Here is a 23,971-nt window from a genome sequence, read left to right on the forward strand (position 1 = left end):
AGTATCTGTGACAAATGTTTTGAGATCTGCTAATGTGGAAAGGCAAGCTTTTCTAGTGTCCTCTGTGAAAGGATGTTCTGGTTTTTGTACATAATCCCTGAAGATATAGAGAAATAATTGTTGGTACAATTTTATTGTAATTATGACAGTAGTATGAAGCTCTAGTTTAAATAAAATAAAATTGTATCTGAATGATTTAAATTCAAGTATGAATAACATGATGAATTATTCTATAGATTCATTTATAATAACTTTAAAAGCATATTTAATCAATTAAAAATGTACACTTTTCAGAATTCAATTTTAGTTTTAAATTATACAGAATGTCTGCAGTAAGGCAGAACTATTTTTTTTTTCAGTAATCAATCAAACTCACCTAAACTGGTAAATATTAACCAGATTAGCAAAAGAGTTTTAGGAATGTTTTCTTGTTTTCTTTTGACCAACTCCTCCAGACTTGTCTTATAGCTGCAATTGAAAAAAAAAAAGGAAAGGCATGTCAATTTTATTATTATACTTATGTGAGAATGTGACTAGTGACTAGTTATGTACCTCTGAAGAAAGCTGTCCAGCTGGTTTAGAAAACTCCGGGCTTTACTTTCACAACTCAGAAATGTGTTGACATCTTTTACAGCCCCATCAACAAGCTGAAGAAAAAAAAGACACTTCTATAATGCTAAACCCCATAAACCACCTTTTTCTGACTTAGTTTGAGTATACCAACATTTATAACTAAATAAGGTGATGGATAGAGAGTCAATAGAGCCCATAACATACTGGTAAAACATCAACAGCAAGGCTACTGAAGTAGTATCCGTCCATCAGCTCTGGCTCGATGCCATCACTCCATTTTTCCGCTTCTTTCTCTAAAGCATTGGATAACCAGTTTCTGATCTCATTCTGATGAGAGAAAATAAGCAATAGGAATTATCATTTAAAATTAAAAGTGAAAATAAATCTGCATTTTTATCCTTTGATCTTTCATTCCATAAAATAAAAAAATCAAACCTATCACCGAAGTAAAACAATTATTATGAAATAAATCTTTTTCACTAGTTCCATTAGCCACTATTAATGGCAACCAATTATTACAACATCCTTTCCCAAGATAACAGCTCTGAGTTTCTTCCCTGGAATGCCGGATGAGTTTAGAGAACAGTAGTATATTAACTGTGTGCATGGGGTACTTTTATCCCTGTTTGCACCAAACCCATCTGTGGGTTTGGGAATTTTTAATGCTTAGCTAATGCTTCAAACAGCTGCTTTCTATTTTGTGAAGCTCAACAATCTTGTTCTAAACATTAGAACTGTTTAGAGAATTTAGCCTGTGGTGTCCCTTCCATTTATATTATAATCCCTGTGAATCAGCAAGTAATGGCTGGAGAATTTCATGCTCCTAGTCACCCTGGTGTACTGAAGAAAAAAACACTGTAAAACAGAATGGGAATATACTTCAGAGATATATTACTAATAAAACTGTATATGGGTGCCAATAATTGTGGCCAACAGCCATTGGAGAAAAACATTTATTTCACAATGTGAGTTTTTCCCCAATTTAAATTGTTTTACTTCAATGATAGGTTGATATATATATATATATATATATATATATATATATATATATATATATATATATATATATATATATATAATATTTATTTAATTTGGTATTTTATTTGTCATATTGTCTTATTCATGCTTGTACATAACTTTCGTAAACACACGCTGTTTCTAAAAAAGTGCTTTATAAATAAACTTGGACTTTTGTGCATTTTTTTTTATGAAAAATCAAAAAGATTAAATATGCAGATTTATTTTCACAGCTACCTTTGCTCATATTTACCAAGGGTGCCAATATAAGTGGTTGGCACTGTATATATATAAAACCATTTGCAAAAAAACATTGTTGATGTACTGAATAACCTCTTTGTAGGAAAAGTACTGTTCCTCTAATCTCTTAAGGTCTTCTTCGGGTAACAGAGGTCCAAGTGATGAACTGTTGATGTGCTCCTCTAGTTCTTTATGCTTCAATACGTCTCTAAAAAAGAAAATGAAAGAACATTAACATTTATGAATCTGAAAATGTATGTAAAACAGCATGCTTTTAAAGGATTAATGTTGTTTACTGGCCATTACTTTGGGTAGTACTCCACAATCCAACTTAATATATAGAGGCAGTCCTCAGAACTGATTTTGGATCTGGCAAGCTCTTGAAGTCTGGTGGAAAAGGTTTGATGGTAGAGCTGAGCATATGTTCTGCAGATGTCAAAGTCCGGTGGGTAACACTCTCTCAGATTTCGGACCACTCTGAGCAGATCTTTCTGCACTATTTTGCCCATTCGGAACACCTCTCTCTTCAAGGAGGTAGACAGTATATCTGTATTATTCTCCTCTTCATCTGCATTCTTCATTCGTTCCTCCACGGTAGTCTGGAGTAATGTGTCATGGATCTGTCTGCACCCCGTGGCCTCCATTTTGGGCGTTGATCCTCGGAAACTTCCATCCAGCGTCTGTCCTGTGCCTCCTCTTTAAGTATTGAAGTCAAAGCACCCTTGAGCGTCTCCTTGCTGTCCTCACTGAAGGAGTCATAGATGGCCAATCTCAGGTGCAAAATAAAGATCTCATAGTCAATATGAAGCTTGTCTTCCTCATCTTCTGTCCTGCCCACTTCTTTTGAACCAAAGAGACATTCCTCAGCTTTCACCAGCTGTTGCTGTGCTTCAGCCAAACGGTTCTGCTCAAGGTTCTCTTTGAAATCCAATTCCACTGCATTATATGAGAAGATATCTACATTATATTAACTTGTCTTATCAGATATATTAATCCTTAGCTAATTCTCATGTGTATGGCATAGAAGGAGTTTTCAAACTTTTTAATGCCAAATATTCTCTAAAATAGTGATCATTTTGCAAGAGACCCATATTAAAATATAGCAGCTGTTTAATGCATTTTTATGTATAAAGATGTATTTAAACTTGAGTGGAAAATATCATGTGTGAAATGAAGACATCTAATTGCAAAACAAATAAGAAAAAAATATCTGGGAAATATTTACTTTTTGATTATGTTTACAGGGCATTTTTCCCTACCAGCTATACTATACCTGATGGAGTTCCAGGGGATTTTGAATTCTTCTGCCGTTTCTTGAAGTCAAGAATTTTAATTTTTTCTGATATTTTGATTATGAATTTTTGTTTCTGACATCTCACTTCAGAATCACCAGTAGACTCTACTGTGCCTTCAATGGTGTCAAGGTCCACTTCTATAGTATAAACCAGAAATTAGAAGATGATAAGAAACTTGTTTTCTTTAATTTACAATCATTCCATTTTACAACACATTGAAATATTTTACCTAACGGTGCCTCGGGGCTGAGAGCAGCTTCAGATTTTGGATTCTTTTTGTGTTTTATAATATTTTTGATTTTCATATTTTTGGTATTTTCATTTTGTGCTTTTGTTTCTGACATTGTTCTTTTGCCTCTTCATCAACTATGCCTTCAATGACAATGATTTCTTCACATATTTCTTCTCATTTCAGAATAATCAGAAACATATATAAATAAAAAAATATTAATCTTATAAAATAAAAAAAATCCTCATATATATGAGTATTGGGATGGAAGGAAGTGTCCCACCGTGGTTATCTGTTATGAAGGGTTACCACAGGTTAAAGCTTACACTACAAAAAATTCTATGAAACATCATAGTATTACATGGTCTCATCTGTTTATTGTCGCAGCTCTTTACAACACAGCAAACACCCATGATTGTACACCATAAATGTACTATCTAGTAATTGCTGACTCTATTACTCCAACTCTGAGCGAACACTCTGCTCATCACCACGGCACGCCTTGGGTGCTGCGCTAATCACTCCGCCCAAGTAGCCACTCCGCCCAAGTAACGTTAGCTGTGCTCCTACGCCTAGTGAGAATATAGTTCCCAGTAATTATACGATTAAAAATGGCCTCTGTCTCATATAGCCTTGTTATTTTTACACGCTGTGACTATACAGATCACAACATGTAAATAGGAAAATGTTTGCATTATTTTGTCACTTATTGGGATTACTATGCTAACAGTATCCATTTACATCTAGTCTTTGTGCTAAGCTAGGCTAGCGGTGGGTGCATCAAATAACACTTACAGAACGCACAGAAATGAAAAAGGTATGTATGGACTTATCTAACTCTGGGGGATACTGCGAATAAGCTAAAGTCCCAAAAAGTCGGAGTGTTCCTTTAAAAAAATAAGGAAGTAGGTAGTTACTCTTAATTTTTCTGTCATTTAATTACATTTACTTCTGATGTAATTGCATTGAATATTGTATAGACTACAGAAAAATTATAAATGAAACAACAGTGGATTGGCTTGGCCAAAAATAAGTCACGCCTGGATTTAAATATGCAAATACTGAAGATCTTAAGATTGTATCATTACTGGAGTGATGATAATGTTTCTGGCATGTTGTATGTTTGTCCAAAAATCTTTTAAGCTTTTTATTTCTCAACCAACCATGTTAGAAGATGTACAAATGTACATGCCAAATTTCATAACACTTGTGGATTGTGAAAGACAACCCACCAGATTTTTCTTTTTATATTATATTATTATATTTTTGATATTATTTGAAACAATTGTCGTCAAACAATTATAGGCCTATTCATTTAGTAATATAAATATATCTTAGTGTAGGCTATATCTTTAGAGTTTTATAATACATTATATTCTTGATGATCAACCAGTTCACACAACTGCGGTTTCCTGAGTAAAAATAAAGGTAGTTTTTTCCCTTTGGTCTATCAAATAGGAGAACGGCATATTGAAAAAAATGGAAATTAATTCTCTGCCAGCAGGTCGCCAAGAATATAACCATTTCTCTGTAATTTCATTAAACAAAACAAAGCAGCACCTGACTTTGAAACTTGCAGTGCTTATATTTGATCAATTAAATAGCCTTTGAAGTGTAAGCTATTTCTCATAATACTGTCACGAATGCACACACAAACAGAAAGATCCAGTTGCAGTGTTTTATTAGGGGAATCCAAAAAAAATCATAATCCAATCAGGCAAAAGGTCAATATCAGAAGGGCAGTCCAAAAACTAGAAACACGAAAAACACTAGGGAACACGAAAAAGCAGGGTGACATAAACCAGGGACTGGTTATGATAGAAACAAACAGGGTATATATATGGACAGGTGAAAACGATGAAAAGTGGGAACAGCTGAGTGCAATTAACAGGTGTGCAATTAACACTGATGACTACAGACAAAGGGTTGTGGGAAATGAAGTACCTGCAGTGGGGAGACTAAATGGGGAAGTGAGACCACTAGTGGACACCCAGGGATACACAGACCAGGCACAGTGACATTATCCCCATGGCAGAGCTGGTGAATGAAGAGCGGTTTCTGTAAGGAAGAGCGGTTTCTGAAGCTTGGCTTTGACCTTTGATTGCAGCTTTGATATGTGAATGGTGAAAGAAAGTGAAGTTTCCAACCAGATGCCCAAGTAGTTATATGCAGTGACTTGTTCTAGAATAGTCCTCTTGCAGGTAGTGATGTTAAGGGCAGGACGAGGCGTAGTACCCTTAAAGTAAAACCACATTATTTTTGTTTTGGAGGTATGGAGAGTGAGTTTGAGATGTGTAAAAGACTGCTGTAGTTGGTAAAAGCTATCTTGCAGGGTAGGTTGAACAGCCTCAGTAGAGCAACCTGTGGCATAAAGGATTGTACCAACAGCATATAATTGAATGAATGAATTACCAACTGCCTGGGGAATATTATTAATATAAATTAAGAAAAGTGTAGGGCCAAGGATGGAGCCTTGGGGGACACCCTTGGTAACTGGGAGAGAATGGGAGAAGCGGTTTTCAAATCTTACACGTTGAACCCAGTGAGACAGATAATTTGAGAACCAATTCGCCCAAGAAAAACACTTTTCATTTTATGGGCCTAATGATGCTTGCTATGTGTGTCTGACTGTGGACAGTCTTGCAGATTACTATCCATTACCTGCATATAATCAGTTCGGTTTCCAATTGATTGCCTTGCAATATTCTGTGTGTTACAGATTAAAAAATAAGTGAAAAATGGCAGTACTACCACAACTAGATGGAAAGAAATTGGAAATGTTGGTGGTTGAGTTGGTGTCCAAGTTAGGTGTGGAGGACCCAAATGATTTACAGTTTTTCAAGGAAGAAGATATTGCACATCTGTTCTCACCTATTCAGTGCAGAAAAAATACAATTTCTTCAAAAAAGCTAAGATTTTCACTATAGGTGCATTTTTATTTAATTTCCCATGTTTGAAAAGATGGAATTGTCAACTTTTTCAAATATTTTGTCGCTTAACATAATTAAATTTCCTTCTTGTTCTGTGTATCCTTTTTTATCTGTATGCAGACTCAAGTCTTGAATCAGCCACCTCTTCACCTGAATCAGAAAATGTTGCTTCATCCAGCACTGTATTTGACCTGCAATGTTAGAAGAGCAGCTGGATGGACAGGTTCCGAGTGCCATGGGACAAAATTGCCACTTTTCCACTGTAGGGCCAGTGCGAGCCATGGCTTAAAATGGACCGGGTGGGGCTAATATTCTTGAACCTGTAGCACCGAGGCCAAACCAGTGCTGTATTTCCACCATCAGGTCAAAACCTACCCTTTACTCGCCTCTCGGGAACAATGTCATACAACCCCACCATTTCACCAACAAAGAGAAGTTATCAGAAAACTAATAAGAAATAAGTCACTGGAACAAGCGCGATCACAAAACGAACACGATAAAAGCTGCTGTTTGTTTGCATGCTTTGTTAAATATTTAAATCCAAAAGCATCTATTTATTGAAGTCACAATAGCCTATATACAACACATTTAGAAAGAATGATCAGTTCTATATTTTTATAAAAGCTCCAGAACAAAAACTAAACGACACAAGACTTATGAAAGATGAAATATGATATCTAAATAAATACACGATTGTGATAGAGAATAAGAAGCTGACGTCTGATTTCTTCAGCGGTCATATTTACCATGTTTACTGTGGTAATGTTAATGCCTAGACACAGTCTTTTATCGCTTATAAATATTTCTGCCTTGTATGCTGATTAAAATCCACATCAGATCAAGTTATTTCAAACACTCGCTGCTGACTGAAAGTGAGTTCAACTTATTTTAAAAAGTTTTTAATGCTGCTGTTGGAACTTTTAGGTTTCTGAAATTAATGGCGTCGAGCCAAAAAACCCGGGCCATTGGCCCAGAGGAAGCACAGACGAGGCACGATCAAGCCCCAGAAGTGACAGTGCAAACGCGACTGGCCCTGGCATGAATTAGAATGCCCGCTTTTGGCCCTACAGGGGAAACGCGGCTATTGAGGCCCACTCTTAAAAGAGTGATTTATGCTCATGAGAGGCCAGAGCCAGAGGATCGCCAACACATGCTAAGAGTGATTCTCGATTCAATGAGAGTGCATTGCTTAAACCCATCACGCATGGACTGCTAAGCAGTGGCCAAAGAAAAAACCCAGAAGTATCCGGGAAGCTGTTTAGACAAAACAGAGGAAGGAGAAATAATTGACAAAACATACAGTCAAGTATTGTGACCCATACTCAGAATTCGTGTTCTGCATTTAACCCATCCGGGGGGTAGGCTACTCCCGAGACTGCGCTCTACTATTCATCAGAACGTTTACTCACACTAGGGATTACCATTATGGTGGCAAGGCGCCATCACTTTCATGGAGTCATGAGCAATCCAGTTCTCTATTATAGATCATTGTTTAAGCATATAAATCAGTCATTTAATCAAGTGTAATGGGACCATGTTTTGGGCACACAAAGTCCCAGCAGCCCTGGCATTATATCAGGAAGTAGTGAAGATTTTTTGCTCTATCGCTTCTTCTTATGATTTCTGGAATGTTGTGATGGATTTAGAACTTTTAAAAGAATGGTTGGCAATGCGATTTGTTTGTGAGAGGTGCTCTCTCACTACTTCGCTACTTTTATTGATTGCATTTAATGTATGAATTGATGTTGTGGCAGATATAGCACTTTAAAAGAATAGCAGCAGATAAGCAGTTACATTAAATACTGCTGGAGCTTCGTTGAGAACTGAACATATGATGTGCAGATAAAGGAGGTAGTAGTTTTGTGATATTAATGTTTGTTTGTGGAGTTTGTTTTAATGCTATTCTTCTTCTCTGTTTTAGTGTTGTGGCTGGATTATTTCCTGACTGATGGTTGCCTGACTTTCCCAAAATAGTGGATGTTAGTGGTATTGTTTAATATAAAGGGAGCTATTAATGTTTTTACATTACTTGTATTATTTATAGTGAGTGTATTTTATTTAATTGATGTGTTTTTATATCTGATTTGCCCTCACTGTGTGGATGGCGGTGGTGAGGTGGCTGGGATTCTGTGGTTTGATCACTTTATCTTTGTTTTTTATCCTGTAGGTTTGCAGTGTGATTGCTTGTGAGAACACTTTTGCTCATGCCACCTCGGTCTTCACTTTCTGGGTAATCTGTGGCCATCTATATTGTTATGCAATAATAAATGATAAATGTAAATTTTGCATGTTCAGAAGAAGTGATCTGCCCTGTCTTGCAGAAATACTAACAGGATGCGTACTGTAAGTAAATTGCTCAGTTCAAAGAAAGATAAGAAATAAGAATGTGGTATTTCCATGTTTTTTTGTTTGTTTGTTTGTTTTTTCATGTGTCTAATAGACATGAACAAGTTCTTTGAAAAACAACGACCTGTGAAACATGTCTACTCTTCATGCTCTGTTAACTATGGTTTCACTAATAATAAAAATATATCATATAAGGCTGTTACAAACATGCCAGGTTCCACCTCCACACAATCACAGCGCACACCCTCACCTGAGTACTAAACCATCACCACCTGATCCTCATCACCAGTCATCCACCACAGCACTATAAAAGCCACACACACGCACCCAGTCATTGTCCAGTCACGTTCGCGACAAGATCATTCCTGTGCGCTAACTATAAGGACTAACTCCTCTTTACCTTCTCTCCAAGGATAACCTCTGAAGACTCCTCTTCCATCTTCTCTCTAAGGATAACTTCCGAAGACTCCTCTTCCATCCTTCTCTCTAAGGATAGCCTCCGAAGTCCTCAAAGCCCCAACGGTGCGTGTGTGTGGTCACTACCTTCCCGGCACGGATCCCAACACCCATCCACTCCTCACTACCCGCTCCTCTGCTTGTGTCTTTAAACAAATAACATCTTCATCTGTTACTCCTCTGTCTCTGAGTAGGGGTGTCACGATTTCGATTTTAAATCGAAATTAAGTCACAGTCTCAAACTTCGAATTAAAAAATGGAATCGTCGATGCTGCCACGCCCCCATGTTGTATGACGGCAAATCAATGACAAAAATAACCGAGCATTCAACTGATGCTGGCGCGCGCGCTATATGGCTTCCGCGAGAGGAAAACTGAATCGGATGCGAAGAAACGTCTCCGGTTACTATCGTAACCTCGGTTCCCTGAGAGGCGGGAACGAGACATTACGTCAGCTAAGACGTATATGGGAACTTCTCCCTTCTCCACTTTTGCTGAAATCTTATTGGCTCACGCCAGCTGGGGACAGCTGGCCAATTGCCGCGAAGCATGCAAATACTGACAGGTTCGCGGGCAGTATAAATTGCATGGGCGCGAAAATTACGTCAGAATCACGACTGAACTCTAGCACAGCTGATCAAACAGCGATCACGGCGGCTAACGTAATGTCTTGTTCCCGCCTCTCAGGGAACCGAGGTTACGATAGTAACCGGAGACATTCCCTCTCGAGGCGGTAACTCAACATTACTTCAGCTAAGACGTATATGGGAACTGTATAAAATCCCGCCGTGAGAGAAGTGAAGATAAGCCCTGAACGGAGTCAATCACCTCCACACATAAGCAGTACAGCTCCAGCCAATGGCCGTGTCGCTAAGAGTGCTCGCACCTGATAGGCGGAACTAGACCAATGAGACATCTGCTCCGACCCTAACGAAATTTGCATATCTTATGCAATTAAACGTGAAGCCTGCACTAAACAGGGCAGACATAGCACATAAGCACTCAAGCGTTAGAGTTAAATACAGAGTCGACAGCTTTGCGGTGACAACTGCATAAACCGTAAAACCATAACACAGAGTTAGCAGCCATGGTAACTACTGTATAGCTGGTTACAATAATGAATAAACTTAACTCACCGAAAGTACATGTGACGCTACAGAGGGTACATCCAGCTTGTAAAACCTGGCGAATGTGTTCTGGGAAGACAAGCCAGCAGCAAGACAAAAATCCTGGATAGACATACCTCTAGCCCAGGCCCAGGAGGAAGATATAGCCCTCACAGAATGAGCTTTGATGTTGAGGGGACAATCCTTCCCTTGGCATTTGTAAGCCAACACGATAGCGTCCACTATCCAGTGAGAAAGTCTCTGTTTTGAAACAGCACGTCCCTTATTACATCCACCAAAGCACACGAACCGCTGGTCCGACTGACGAAAGGCGGCCGAGCGGTCCATATACATCCGCAGAGCCCTAACAGGGCAAACAGCGCTCTGAGCAACAGCATCGTGCGAGGCTGACGGCTCAGCAGATAAGGCGGGCAGTGAAACAACCTGTGCTCTAAAAGGTGTATTGAGAGACTTCGGAACGTAACCTGGTCTCGGCCGGAGAGTGACATTACAGTCGCCAGGTCCGAAACAGATGCAATCGTCGTTCACCGAAAATGCATGTAGGTCTCCAATGCGCTTCGACGAGGCGAGAGCAAGAAGCAAGGCAGTCTTCAGGGAAAGCTCCTTAACCTCAATAGAAGCTAAAGGCTCGAACGGCGGTAGAGCTAGAGCCCTCAAAACTAGAGCTAAATCCCAGGGCGGCACGGAGGGTGGCCGTGAAGGACACAATCTCCTCGCTCCCCTGAGAAAACTGATTACCAGGCCATGCTTACCGATCGATTGCCCGTCAATCGGGGAACGAAAAGCGGCAATAGCGGCCACATACACCTTAAGCGTGGACGGCAAACTCCCGCAGTCCATTCTGTGCTGTAGAAAGCGTAAAACATCCGACACGGAACAGGTCCCCGGGTCGATTTAGATGTTCTCACACCATTTTTTGAAAACTCCCCACTTCAGAGCGTAGAGGCGTCTCGTAGATGGAACGCGAGCCTCCGTAAGCGTACTCAACACCCGTGAATGCAGGGCGTCCCGCTCGTTTAAGGTCCCCGCAGCGGCCACACATGAAGGTTCCACAGCTCGGGGCTGGGGTGCCATATCGTGCCGTTCGCTTGAGACAGCAGGTCCTTCCTGAGGGGGATTTGCCATGGGGGAGCTATCACTAACTCTCTCAGATCCGCGAACCAGGGCTGATTCGGCCAGTTCGGGGCCACGAGTATAACTGACGCTCTCTCCTCCCTGATTTTGCATAAAACCAAAGGCAGAATCTTCACCGGAGGAAACGCGTAAAGGCTGGCCTCCGGCCAACGCGATGTCAGAGCATCTCCCGGTAGAGGGGAGTGAGATAGCGAGAAAAACGTCTGACAGTGCGTGTTCTCGCTTGTGGCGAATAAATCCACTTCCGCCCTGCCGAATCGATCCCAAATCATTTGAACTGATCCTGGGTATAGCCTCCACTCTCCTTGAGGAATCCCGTTCCTCGAAAGCATGTCTGCTCCGCGGTTCAGGATACCGGGGATGTGCGCCGCTCTTATGGAGAGAAAGTGTAGGTCCGCCCACAACAAGAGACTCGCTGCTCGATTGAATAGAGCTCTGGACCGCACGCCACCCTGGCGATTTATGTACGAGACCACAGACGTGTTGTCGGTTCGAATCAGTACATGTCGCCGCTCCAGCTTCGACCGAAAAGCTTGCAGGGCGAGGAAAACCGCTTCCAATTCTAAACGGTTTATGTGCCACGTCCTCTGTGACTCCGACCACAGGCCTGAGGCAGGTACGCCCAGGCACACTGCTCCCCAGCCTGAAGTTGACGCGTCCGTCGAGACCACGGTGCGCTGAGTCACTAAACCCAAAGGAACTCCTGCGCTGAACATATCTGTGCTGTTCCACGGTCTCAGAGTGCTGACGCAACTGTGAGTGACCGTAATTCGTTTGTGGCTCGACGACCACGCCCTCGGCGGAACTCGAGCTTTTAGCCAAAGCTGTAGTGGTCGCATATGTAACAGACCCAGATGGCACACTGAAGAAGCTGCCGCCATCAGACCCAGAAGCCTCTGAAAATCCCTCAGTGAAACCGACCTGCCCGGTCTGAAACGGCACAGAGTCGATGAAATTGTCTCCATGCGCTCCCGAGAAAGATGGGCTCGCATCGCCATCGAGTCCAAACATACTCCCAGATATGTTATAGTCAGACTCGGTAAAAGCACGCTCTTCTGCATATTTACACACAGTCCCAGCGTATGGCGGAGCAGCGTTTCCACGTGACTGATTAGCACATCTCTTGAGTGGGCCAAAATCAGCCAGTCGTCCAGATAATTCAAGATGCGCATTCCGCTCGATCTGAGGGGAGAAAGCGCTGCGTCCACATACTTTGAAAACGTGCGGGGAGCCAGGGCCAGGCCAAACGGAAGCACCGAATACTGATAAGCCGTGCCTTCGAAAGCAAACCTGAGGAAGCGTCTGTGGTGCGTCGCTATTTGAATATGAAAGTACGCATCTTTTAGATCCACTGAGGCGAACCAGTCCCCGGGTCGTACCTGCATCAAGATCTGTTTTAGTGTTGTCATCCTGAATGCGCGTTTGTGAAGTGCTCGGTTGATGGGTCTCAGATCCAGAATAGGACGGAGTCCTCCACCCTTCTTTGGCACCACGAAGTAGCGGCTGTAAAAACCGCTTTTCTGCTCGCTTGGAGGGACACGCTCTATCGCTCCTTTCTCGAGCAGACTGAAAACTTCCTGTCTCAGAATTGAAAGGTTGTGGGGCAAAGTCAGTGACGGGACCACGCCGTTGAATCGGGGAGGTCTGCGTTTGAACTGAAGAGAATATCCTTGCTGAATAATTCCCAGTACCCACGGTGAAATGCCTGGGATAGCCTTCCACGCGTCCAGAAAATGACACAGCGGACGCGTTAGCTCTAAGGCTACTGTAGCCACTGAAGGCTTGTTTTGACCGGGGCCCCGCCCCCGCGAGGTTATAAGCACCGGCTGGGGGGCGGCCCGTGGCAGGCATTGTGTGTTGTTGGCACTCTCGCGCCCTCGAGAGGCCATTATAATCATTGCTTGTGACTCTGCACTGTCCTGAGACAGGGCGAGCGACACAGTGTTGGGTGCACTTTGACCTGGGCCCCGCCCCCGCGAGGTTAGAAGCACTGGCTGGGGGGGCGGCCCGTGGCGGGCATAGTGTGCTGTTGGCACTCTCGCGCCCTCGAGAGGCCATTATAATCATTGCTTGTGACTCTGCACTGTCCTGAGACAGTGTTGGGTGCGCGAGGAAGAGAAAGCTCTCTTTGTGAAGAGATACATGTTTTTATTGTGGAACTCACACAAACAGCATTTAAACACACATTTAGCTTGTCGCCCAAAGGAACCCGGGGGACACGAAGCTCTTGAACACGGCGCTTGGGGGTGGGGCCACCAGCGCGCTCTCTCTTCCTCTTGAGCGGCCCGTCAGGAGGATGGCTTTGCAGCCGAGGATGATGCGCTGGCTCTCTCGCGGCGCGGGCTCTTCTTCCCACTCTGATGCCTCTTCCCAGGCCCTGACCACTGCTTGTTTCGGCCGAAACGGGCGTTCGGCTCGGGGCGAGGCGTCACGGCGGGCTGTCCAGCCGGTCCTAGGGCCTGACGAGGCGCTGATGAAGAGTGGGACCTCGCGGATGAGGACTGAAGTGAGCGACGAGGCATCACGTGGCTCATGGCTTTTGCGCGCTTCTGAGTCTCGGAGAAACGTTCCGTGACCGACTCCACGGCATCACCAAAGAGGCCGGAGGGAGTGACCGGAGCATTTAGAAGCGTCCTGCGATCCGCGTCCTTCAGGTCAGCTAGGGTTAACCATAGGTGCCTGTTAAGGACGACCATAAAACCCATGGAACGGCCGATGGCTTGAGCGGAGCGCTTGGTAGCCATCAGCGCGAGATCGGTTGCCGCGCGCAGATCCCTTATGACGTCAGTATCAACCGCGCCGTCATCGATGGACTGAAGAAGCTTCGCCTGGAACACCTGGAGTATAGCCATGGCGTGAAGGGCAGAAGCTGCCACCCCTGCAGCAGCATAGGCTTTGTCCGCCTGGTGAGCTGTAAACCTGCACGGCTTGGAGGGCAGGCTGCGGTCGGAACCCAACGCTGAGGAAGACGGGCACAGGTGCGCGACAACAGTCTCCTCGACGGGGGGCATGCGCACATACCCGTGGGCCTCCGCCCCGTCCACGTGTGCGAACATGGCTTGCGTGGCAGAGTGGGTGCGCGCCGATTGGGGTGCAGCCCACGACTTCACCACGTGCTCATGTACGTCTGGGAAGAACGGGGTGCTTCTCTTCGATGCGGCCTGGCGGCGGCTCGACTGGAGTAACCACGTGTCCAGCTTGCTCTTTACCGGCTCGTCAGGTGCGTTCCAGGAGAGGTCCAGCTCCGTGACGGCCTTGCCTAGGATCCTGACGAGCTCCTCCTGGAGGTCTGCAGGGCCCTCGTGGTCGGGGCGGTCTGACTGAGTCGCCCAATCCTTCTCAGATGCAGAGAGCGACATGGAGTCGTCTGCCTCGCTAGCTCCGAAGGAGACGAAGTCTGCGACGGCCCGGGGGGGGCGGAAGCTATCGTCTGGGAAACTAACAGCGACGATCTCGTCTTGGGGCGGGGGAGAGCCCACCAGCGGCTCGCTGGCGGCAGTGGGTCTCATCCCTGCTGTTGCCCGAGCCACTTCCCTCCTGGCTCTGAGGGCGCGCACTGGCAGCTCGGCACAGTGGGCGCACGTGTCATCCGAGAAAGCTGCCTCTGCGTGGGCGAGGCCCAGGCAGGAGACGCAGAACAGATGAGGGTCCTGTGGGTCGAGGGGACCCGCACAAATCTGGCAAGTAGCTGCCATCGGATGCGGAGAGGAACGGTAGTAATCATCTGATGCAACTTCCACGATGGTAGATAAAAGACTTCAAGCGTGAAGATAACTTCATAGAGTGCAGAAAGAGATTCTGACGTAATTTTCGCGCCCATGCAATTTATACTGCCCGCGAACCTGTCAGTATTTGTATGCTTCGCGGCAATTGGCCAGCTGTCCCCAGCTGGCGTGAGCCAATAAGATTTCAACAAAAGTGGAGAAGGGAGAAGTTCCCATATACGTCTTAGCTGACGTAATGTTGAGTTACCGCCTCGAGAGGGAACGGGAGCCCGCGAGCTCATTTCAAACTCTCGCGCGCGTGACATGTACTCTGCGCGCAATAAAAGCCTTCGCGCGCATGCTCATTCCCCACATCCTCAAGTATAGGTCTCTGCAGGAAAGTAATGGGAGTTACGAGATCAAGGTGTTTTTACACCATGATACCTGATTAGTTGATGTAATAGTGACGTTAGGTTTAGGGATGGGGTTGGGTAAGGGGGATCATTTAGATTGCATGATTCAGAAACACCCAGCAGTTTTAAAACACCCACATGGTGATAAACGCCCACTTTTACTCTGCAGAGACCTAAGTCTCCACGTCCTCGCGCTCTCTCATCTCACCTCCGCTCGCGCGAACAATTTTATTTTTGTCAGTTGTGGGGCGGGGCTTGCTGTTTTAGTTATCTCAAATGTCATTGGTTATTCCCCTTTTCCTAAAGTCAGTATTCGACGCCTGTTAGAAAATGATTAATAATTCACTTGACTTGACCCATGACTTCATCAGTGGACCAGATACATGTGAGTTATCATTTCTTTTGCTTGTTTAATTTATTTTTGTCTTTAATTTAATGCATTGTTTATCTAAATGAATGACAGTGAATTGTTTAACAAGTGTTTTATCTTTTAATCTTTTAAATGGATACATCGTAATATTTGAAGGTTAGTTTAGTCATTTTTTATTGTTTTTGTTTGTTTTGTTATGAACTTGAAAGTCATCTTTTGTGAAGACTGTACTTACAAAAGAGAAACTGGATGGCAGTTTAAGTTTTCAATTGACTAAAGATATAAGTTATTGTTACATTATGTTGTTAATAAAAGTTTTAAATTTGACAGTGTAATGTGGTACATTGCAAACAAAGGTCAGATATTATATTACATAAAAGTCTAGTTTGAAAAATGACAATCTGTGCTTTAAAAAGAATAAATGTAAGAATCGAATCGAACCGTGATTTGGATTTGGAGAATCGTGACACCCCTATCTCTGAGTGATCCGTAACAAAGGCATCCATATTTGTCCATGCCCATGTTGATTAGATTAAAATCTTGAAGGCCTCATTTCACAAACGGGTCTTATCTAAAGCCACGACTAGGCCTTAGTTAAATTTAACATATTTAAGAAAGTTTTATAAAAATGCCTTAGACAAAATTGTACAGGTGTGCATCTTGGCACAGAACAATGCCACTGACATTTAGAACAGATAAAAATGTGTTAAATTAAATTGTGATATTCACAAGTTAACTCATGTTAATCATGCGATAAATCGTGATTATATATTTTAATTAATTGACACCCCTAAATTAAAAATACTTCTGAATCAACCTTTTTTTTTTTTAAAAAAAAAGGGTTTAAAGGTTCGGTTTTGAGGTTTATCATTTTATAACTTATTTTGTTTTTTGTTAACTTCTATCTCAACGGTAAATCAATTATTATTTTGTGGTCTACAACATTAAATAAGAGTGTCTGCTAAATTTATAAATGTTAATAAAAGAATCCCATTATAACATGTACATAAAAAAAGGTAGAAATATTGGATACAATGTGACACCATTGTGCAGCAGAAAGCATCATGACAAAAACCTCAAGGTTGATCTAGTAAATGTGTTCAATTGTATGGGGCCCCATTCCTATATTTACTGGGGGCCCCTAATTCACTAAATCTGCCCCTGCATCCAAGGGGCACAACAGTACATTTATGTACTGTTTTTAGAATATCTTATTGTGTGGATTTTCCCGTTTCACTCCACTGATTACTGTGTGTTTCTGCCACCATAATGCACAGCTGTGAGTGACGTCTACATGAAATTGGTCTATTCAAGCACACACACACACACACACACACCAGATCGCATATTTTATTTTATTTTCTTTCCTTTTCTATCCGAAGCTGTGGCGCATTTAAATGAATGCTCCTGTATTCTCCTCTGACTCGTTTGCTGCTGAGTCGATGGTAAAGCTGCCAGCTCCGGTATATAGTGCACCGACCTTAAATAACCTAGGTCGCACTGGTCTGTATGACATGCTTAAACTGCACAGTCACAATGGCTACCATTAGATTTTGTGTTGTAACACGATACCGGTCTGAATGTAACACAGTTAGTCTCTCTCTGGTTGCTGTGGTAATAATGATAAGAGAATACGGGCAAGCTGCTATTTTAGTAAGTAAATGAATTTACGCCACAAAACTAAACTCGCAAAATGGCATTTAACGTCAAATTAAGAAAAAGCTTCTGTAGTTACGTTGTCTCGTCTGCCACATTTCAGTCCCTAACAGCAGAACTCAATTCTGGGCAGATATATTAGGCTATGTTTAACTTAAAAGGACCTACAAGAACACAACAAATGTTTTAATTCATTCTTATTTACATTTAAAATCAAACTTTTCATTTCATCCTCTTAATAGTACTGGTCAAAATGTGCAGAATAAAACTCGGTATGTCATGTCATTGATTGTCTTACCTTTGCTCTCTCTGCTAAAGGCCATAATTCAGAACTGAAGGCAGCCCAAGTGTGTCTCAAGCTCTCTCTTTTAGCTTTCATGAGCCCCTCGCCGCCTCTTTTATAGACTGCTGGTTATCTGATCTAGTGCCTGGGAGAACTGCCCTGTTTTAACTCTAAGGTCTAAGGTCTGAAGTTTCCTATCTTGATTGCTAATGCTAAACTACTGCCTGAGTGTTAATTATATAATGAATGATGATAATGAGACGCCCATATTTTAACATGACTCATGTCCGATTTGTGAAAGATCTAATAAAACAGGAACAGAAGTCCAGAGTGAGTCTAACGATACCATTTACATATTCTTCTTTAGGCATCATTTTAAAGAAAACATAAGCATGGATAACAAGCATCCAGATCAAAATGACACATTTTGGTCAGCTAATAGCATGTGGGTTGTTCTATTTATCTAGCATTACAATTATACAAAAATGTATTGTAATGTGCTGCAATCTACTGAACACATCTTTCTTTACAACATTAACAATTAAAAACACAATAGCATATTTCTATAGTGAGTAGAGAAGGAGAATAGAATGAGAGAAATTTTTTTTGTACATGTATTTTTAGTCTGAATCTATGTAGGCTATAGTCAAATTTCTTGTGTTAGGATATAATTCAATCTCTAGTCTCTAGTTTCTTCTAGTTAACTAATTTTATTTAGCAACTGTGAGGTTAGGACACTACTGTGATTGTCGCAATCATCACTTTTGATCAGTTTTGAACAGCATCTTTGCTAAAAAGTATTAATATCTATAATTTACTTCACAAAAAAATAATATAAAATAAATAATAATAAATAATCTGACTCCAAGCTTTTGAATAGTATAGTGTATAATCTTACAAAACCTTTTTCAGATAAATGGTACTCAACTGTTTTACATATTTATGATGACGATAATAATAATAATCCACCCTGGACACCCCTCTGGCTCCACCACGGAGTATAATGAGGATTTATGATTAGGATGTATTTACATCCAATATGGAAGAATCTGAAGAAAGCTAATAACTTTATTTGTACTTGTATTTAGAAAAGTAAAAAAAAATGGGATGAAAAATAATGGCCAGTATGAATGCACTCTACTATTGCATCAGTTGGACAGTGACATCTAGGTGAGTTCACGTGCTAATGCATTATTATTTTTATTAAAACACATGAGCTCACTAGTTTATATCAAAACGTGCAATTATTCAAATAACCAGTGTAACGATAGGAACTCCACATACATCGGGAAGAAGGAGGCGGGAACATGCGCACAATCAAAATACTTTAATAATTCAAAAATAAACCCAAAACAGCGCGTCAGCCCCTCACGGCGACTGACGCGCACAAATAAAAAGCCAAACCATAAAATAATGTCCCAGGCCTGGTCCTCTCTCTCGTCCTTCACTATAGTCGATCCAGTTTTATATCCTTCCATCTCCTAAGTGGGACTCGATACTAGCGGTGGGGCGCAGGTGTAGCTCATCTCCAATCACTACACCTGGCCTCACTCCTCGTTCCCACGCCTCTCGGCCCCGCCCCACTCGCCACAACCAGTGATAACAAACTTATCAGTTTTTAAAGGAATAAAGTTGAGAGTATCATGCTGTTTAGATAATTATGTAACCTACCACAGTATTTCTGTTTAAAGTACTTTCTGAATACTCTACTTCACAGCATGACCGTTGCATATTGTGGGAGACAAGGATGATGAAAGAATGGTTTCTGATCCCTATATGATTTTGTTTTTTTTGGAACAGTCCAACTGTCAATATTAATCTTGCATAGTGGGACACAATGCAATATATGTTAATCCGCCTGCATGATGTCATGGTAATTTAACTCAAGGTGAATGACAGAACCTTTCATCACATCTTTTTTATAGACCTTTTTTTTTACCTGTCTCTTTAGAAGAGAAAATACTAAATTGAGTGATTGTAAAACTGAGTGTAAAACTGTAAACTGAGTGATTGTAAAACTATGTTCAGCGTGGACTTTATTGCATTTATTTAAACTTTACTTTCTTGCTCCAATTTTGCTTGTATTAAATGTATAATACTTTTACTCAGCAAGAATGCATCAAATAGATTAAAAGAGACATTAAAGACATTTGTAATTTTATATAAGATTTCTATCTAAAACCAATGCTGTTCTTTTGAATATTTGAATACTGATCTTTCTTTTCCTCAAAAAAAAAAAAAAACCTGAACGAAAAGAAAATGTAATTTTTGCCAAAATATTAAGCAACTGTTTTAACCATTGATAATAAAAGATTTTTATCAATGAAAGATTATTGAGCAGCAAATCAGCATATTAAAATGATTTCAGAAGGTTCATGTGAAACTTAAAATTCAGCTTTGCCATTACAGAAATAAATAACATTATAAAATACATTAAAATACAAACAATTATTTTCAATTGTAATATTTTTTAACAATAACAACAATACAACATTTACAGTACAATATTACAATACAAGATTTTTCCCACCCCAATCTTTTGATTGGTAGTGTACATGCTTAATGAATAAAATGAAAGAATATCCATTAGTTGCTGAATGAACTAGACACCACAGTATCAATTAAACTGACATCTAATGGATCAAAAGTGTATTTATTTTAACATAACATCCTGCTGCCATATCATATGGATGTCATTACCTCAATAAAATGATCTTGTGGCCACAACATATTATCATGCTCCCTCCATGAGTTATTATGCCATGGCCATGACAAAACTAAGTAAACTGACCATATTTTTTATTATCCGTATTAGATAATGAAGAATGATTTGTTGATCTTGTTATCCCTTTTATACTTACCTTACACAAGACAAATTTAAACAGTTTATTTAGCTACTGGAGGCAAATGAAGAGCACTTTGCAGAAGTTTTTAAAAAGCGTATTTTCTAAGCAGCTCTCATCGTATTTAGTTTAAAATGACATTTACTGTATTTACCTACTGCATACTAAAACATTAAGTGTATTATATCAGAATATTTAAATAACTTTTGAGAGCTTTGAACATGCATTCAGATGAAGCACTTTACATTATAAATATACACTTATTTTTACATTTGAGTTTACCATCTAGTTTTATGGCATTTCACAGATTTTCTTGGTGCAATAAATAAATAAATAAATAAAACCTTCTTTTTGTATCACAGTATGCTTCACCAAGTATTTACAATTAGCTACAGATGTTACAGGGCATTCGGGTGATTTTCCACTTGATAAGTAAAGAAGAAGGGAATTAGAGGATTTTTGGAAAACAGTGTGAAATCAGCTGAGAATAACAGAATAATACCATACATTTTTTTTGAATAAATATTACATAACAACACTGATTATGTATCACAGTATGAATCACAGTTGTTTAACATTGCCATAGATGTAACATGGCATTTAGATGATTTTCCATTTGATTAGTACTTTAGAGAAGAAGATGGAAGTAGAGGACTCCAGAGTGTCCAGTGTGCCTCTGTTTTCACTCAGACACTTTTTGATCCGGCGAAAGATCTGAGCTTGAAAGGTTGGTCTTTAGGTTTAGGAGAGCAATAATATGCTGCTCACTAGTGAAGAATATTGATGAAACAAAAATCACACTGTTAGACTGATCAACAAATTCTAAACTCATCTTTAATTTTGCTAGTGCATCTATACTGAAACTGCATATTGTAAGTACAAACCCGATTCCACAAAAGTTGGGACACTGTACAAATTGTGAATAAAAACAGAATGCAATGATGTGAAAGTTTCAATACAACCATAAATTACATATCCAATGTTTAAACTGAGAAAATGTATAATTTTAAGGGAAAAATAAGTTGATTTTAAATTTCATGACATCAACACATCTCAAAAAAGTTGGGACAAGGCCATGTTTACCACTGTGTGGCATCCCCTCTTCTTTTTATAACAGTCTGCAAATGTCTGGGGACTGAGGAGACAAGTTGCTAAAATTTAGGAATCGGAATGTTGTCTCATTCTTGTCTAAATACAGCCTTCTAGTTGCTCAACTGTCTTAGGTCTTCTTTGTCACATCTTGTTCTTTATGATGCGCCAAATGTTTTCTATGGGTGAAAGATCTCCTCTTCAGGAACTCGAGCTGCGTCAAGAATGATTGGGAAACACCCCCAGCATGATGTCTCTTGAATAACGTGTGTAATCAGTCCAATGGAAAGGGCGAGACGTCATAGGCGGGTGACGTCAGAGACCAAGAAGCATAAAAGCATGAGCGGCGAAGCCAGTAATCCAGCCTTCTATTTTCAGCAAGCGCTCTGTGTATGTGTATCTGTTTGTGAGTCTTATTTAGTGTCGTTTTTCCACTGATAAACTCCATTGTCATAGCTTCAATTAAGGTAAGTTTTGGGCGAGAACAGGCAGCGTTCAGGCTGTGTGTTGTCCCTGGGCAAAAAGAAAAAAAAATGATGCTGCGGCTCAGAACCTCGGAGGGCAGGCCCCTTTGACCTTTAGCATTGAGACCTAAGGCCAAGAAAAGTGTGCTTTCTCTGCTTTTTTTTTCGTGGTGTGGGAATTTGACCACAATGCATGTCACCTGCTCAGATCGAGTCGGTCCTCACTGCAGTCACGAGATTGAGAGAAGGCCAGTCACTCACTGTCAAGCAGTCTCGGAGATTGCTGGGTCTGATGGCAGCTGCGTCCAACATGAATCTGTCACAGGTCGGGGGGGCCAAGCCAGACTGCACCCCACCCCTGAAACCCAGGATCACCTCGGGGAGCGTACCAGAAGAACCAGACGGACGAGAGTATAAAAAAATGAACAAGGTTTTATTTGGGTTAAAAGCAATTTAAAAGTTCAGTGTTCCTTCCGTGTCTCCCCGACCAGAACGGAGCCAGACTCGGACGCCGGGAAGGCGTGGAGTCGTCAGCAGTTCGTGCCTGTACGGGGCCAGCAAGAGCCAGGATAGTCTGTCACCCGTCCCGGAGTGAGGGGGGGGTATCCGGGTAAGTAGAGCTCGTGGATGTTTCGGTCGAGACCGGGAAAAGGAATAATTCCTCGTGTCCACCTCCTTCTAACAGGGACATCACATGCAGCATTCGGCCCAGAGAATCCTGCGATCTGCTACAGCAGGGTAAGTAATCAACAGTAAGTATGTGTCCTTGAATAAGTAATGGGGGCTTACGGCTGGGAGATGCTTCGGTTAAGACCGGGAAAGGAATAATTCGTGTGTCCACCTCTTTCTACAGGGACATCACATGCAGCATTCGGCCCAGAGGATCCTGCGATCTGCACAGCAGAGTAGGTAATCAACAGCAAGTATGTGTTCTTGAATAAGTAGTGGGGCTTACGGCTGGGAGAGGCTTCGGTTGTGACCGGGAAAGGAATAATTCTTGTGTCCACCTCTTTTCATAGGGACATCACATGCGGCGTTCGGCCCAGAGGATCCTGCGATCTGCACAGCGGGGTAAGTAATCAACAGTAAGTATGTGTCCTTGAATAAGTACTGGGCTTACGGCTGGGAGATGCTTCGGTTAAGACGGGAAAGGAATAATTCGTGTGTCCACCTCTTTCTACAGGGACATCACATGCAGCATTCGGCCCAGAGGATCCTGCGATCTGCACAGCAGAGTAGGTAATCAACAGCAAGTATGTGTTCTTAAATAAGTAGTGGGGCTTACGGCTGGGAGAGGCTTCGGTTGTGACCGGGAAAGGAATAATTCTTGTGTCCACCTCTTTTCATAGGGACAATCACATGCGGCGTTCGGCCCAGAGGATCCTGCGATCTGCACAGCAGAGTAAGTAATCAACAGCAAGTATGTGTTTCTTGAATAAGTAGTGGGGCTTACGGCTGGGAGAGGCTTCGTTTGTGACCGGGAAAGGAATAATTCTTGTGTCCACCTCTTTTCATAGGGACATCACATGCGGCGTTCGGCCCAGAGGATCCTGCGATCTGCACAGCAGAGTAAGTAATCGACAGTAAGTATGTGTTCTTGAATAAGTAGTGGGGCTTACGGCTGGGAGATGCTTCGGTTAAGACCGGGGAAAGGAATAATTCTTGTGTCCACCTCCTTTCATAGGGACATCACATGCGGCGTTCGGCCCAGAGGATCCTGCGATCTACACAGCGGGGTAAGTAATCAACAGCATGTATGTGTTCTTGAATAAGAATGGGGCTTACGGCTGGGGGATACTTCAG

At 41.8% G+C, this 23,971-nt stretch overlaps 1 pseudogene; it reads right to left on the minus strand.

The window, feature by feature from the left end:
* Positions 1-413: 413 nt before the first annotated feature.
* LOC113073467 (tumor necrosis factor alpha-induced protein 2-like) lies at positions 414-18,012 on the minus strand (annotated as a pseudogene).
* Between the last annotated feature and the right edge of the window lie 5,959 nt (positions 18,013-23,971).

This window comes from Carassius auratus, unplaced genomic scaffold (genome assembly GCF_003368295.1).
Source record: "Carassius auratus strain Wakin unplaced genomic scaffold, ASM336829v1 scaf_tig00012196, whole genome shotgun sequence".
Lineage (NCBI taxonomy): Eukaryota > Metazoa > Chordata > Actinopteri > Cypriniformes > Cyprinidae > Carassius > Carassius auratus.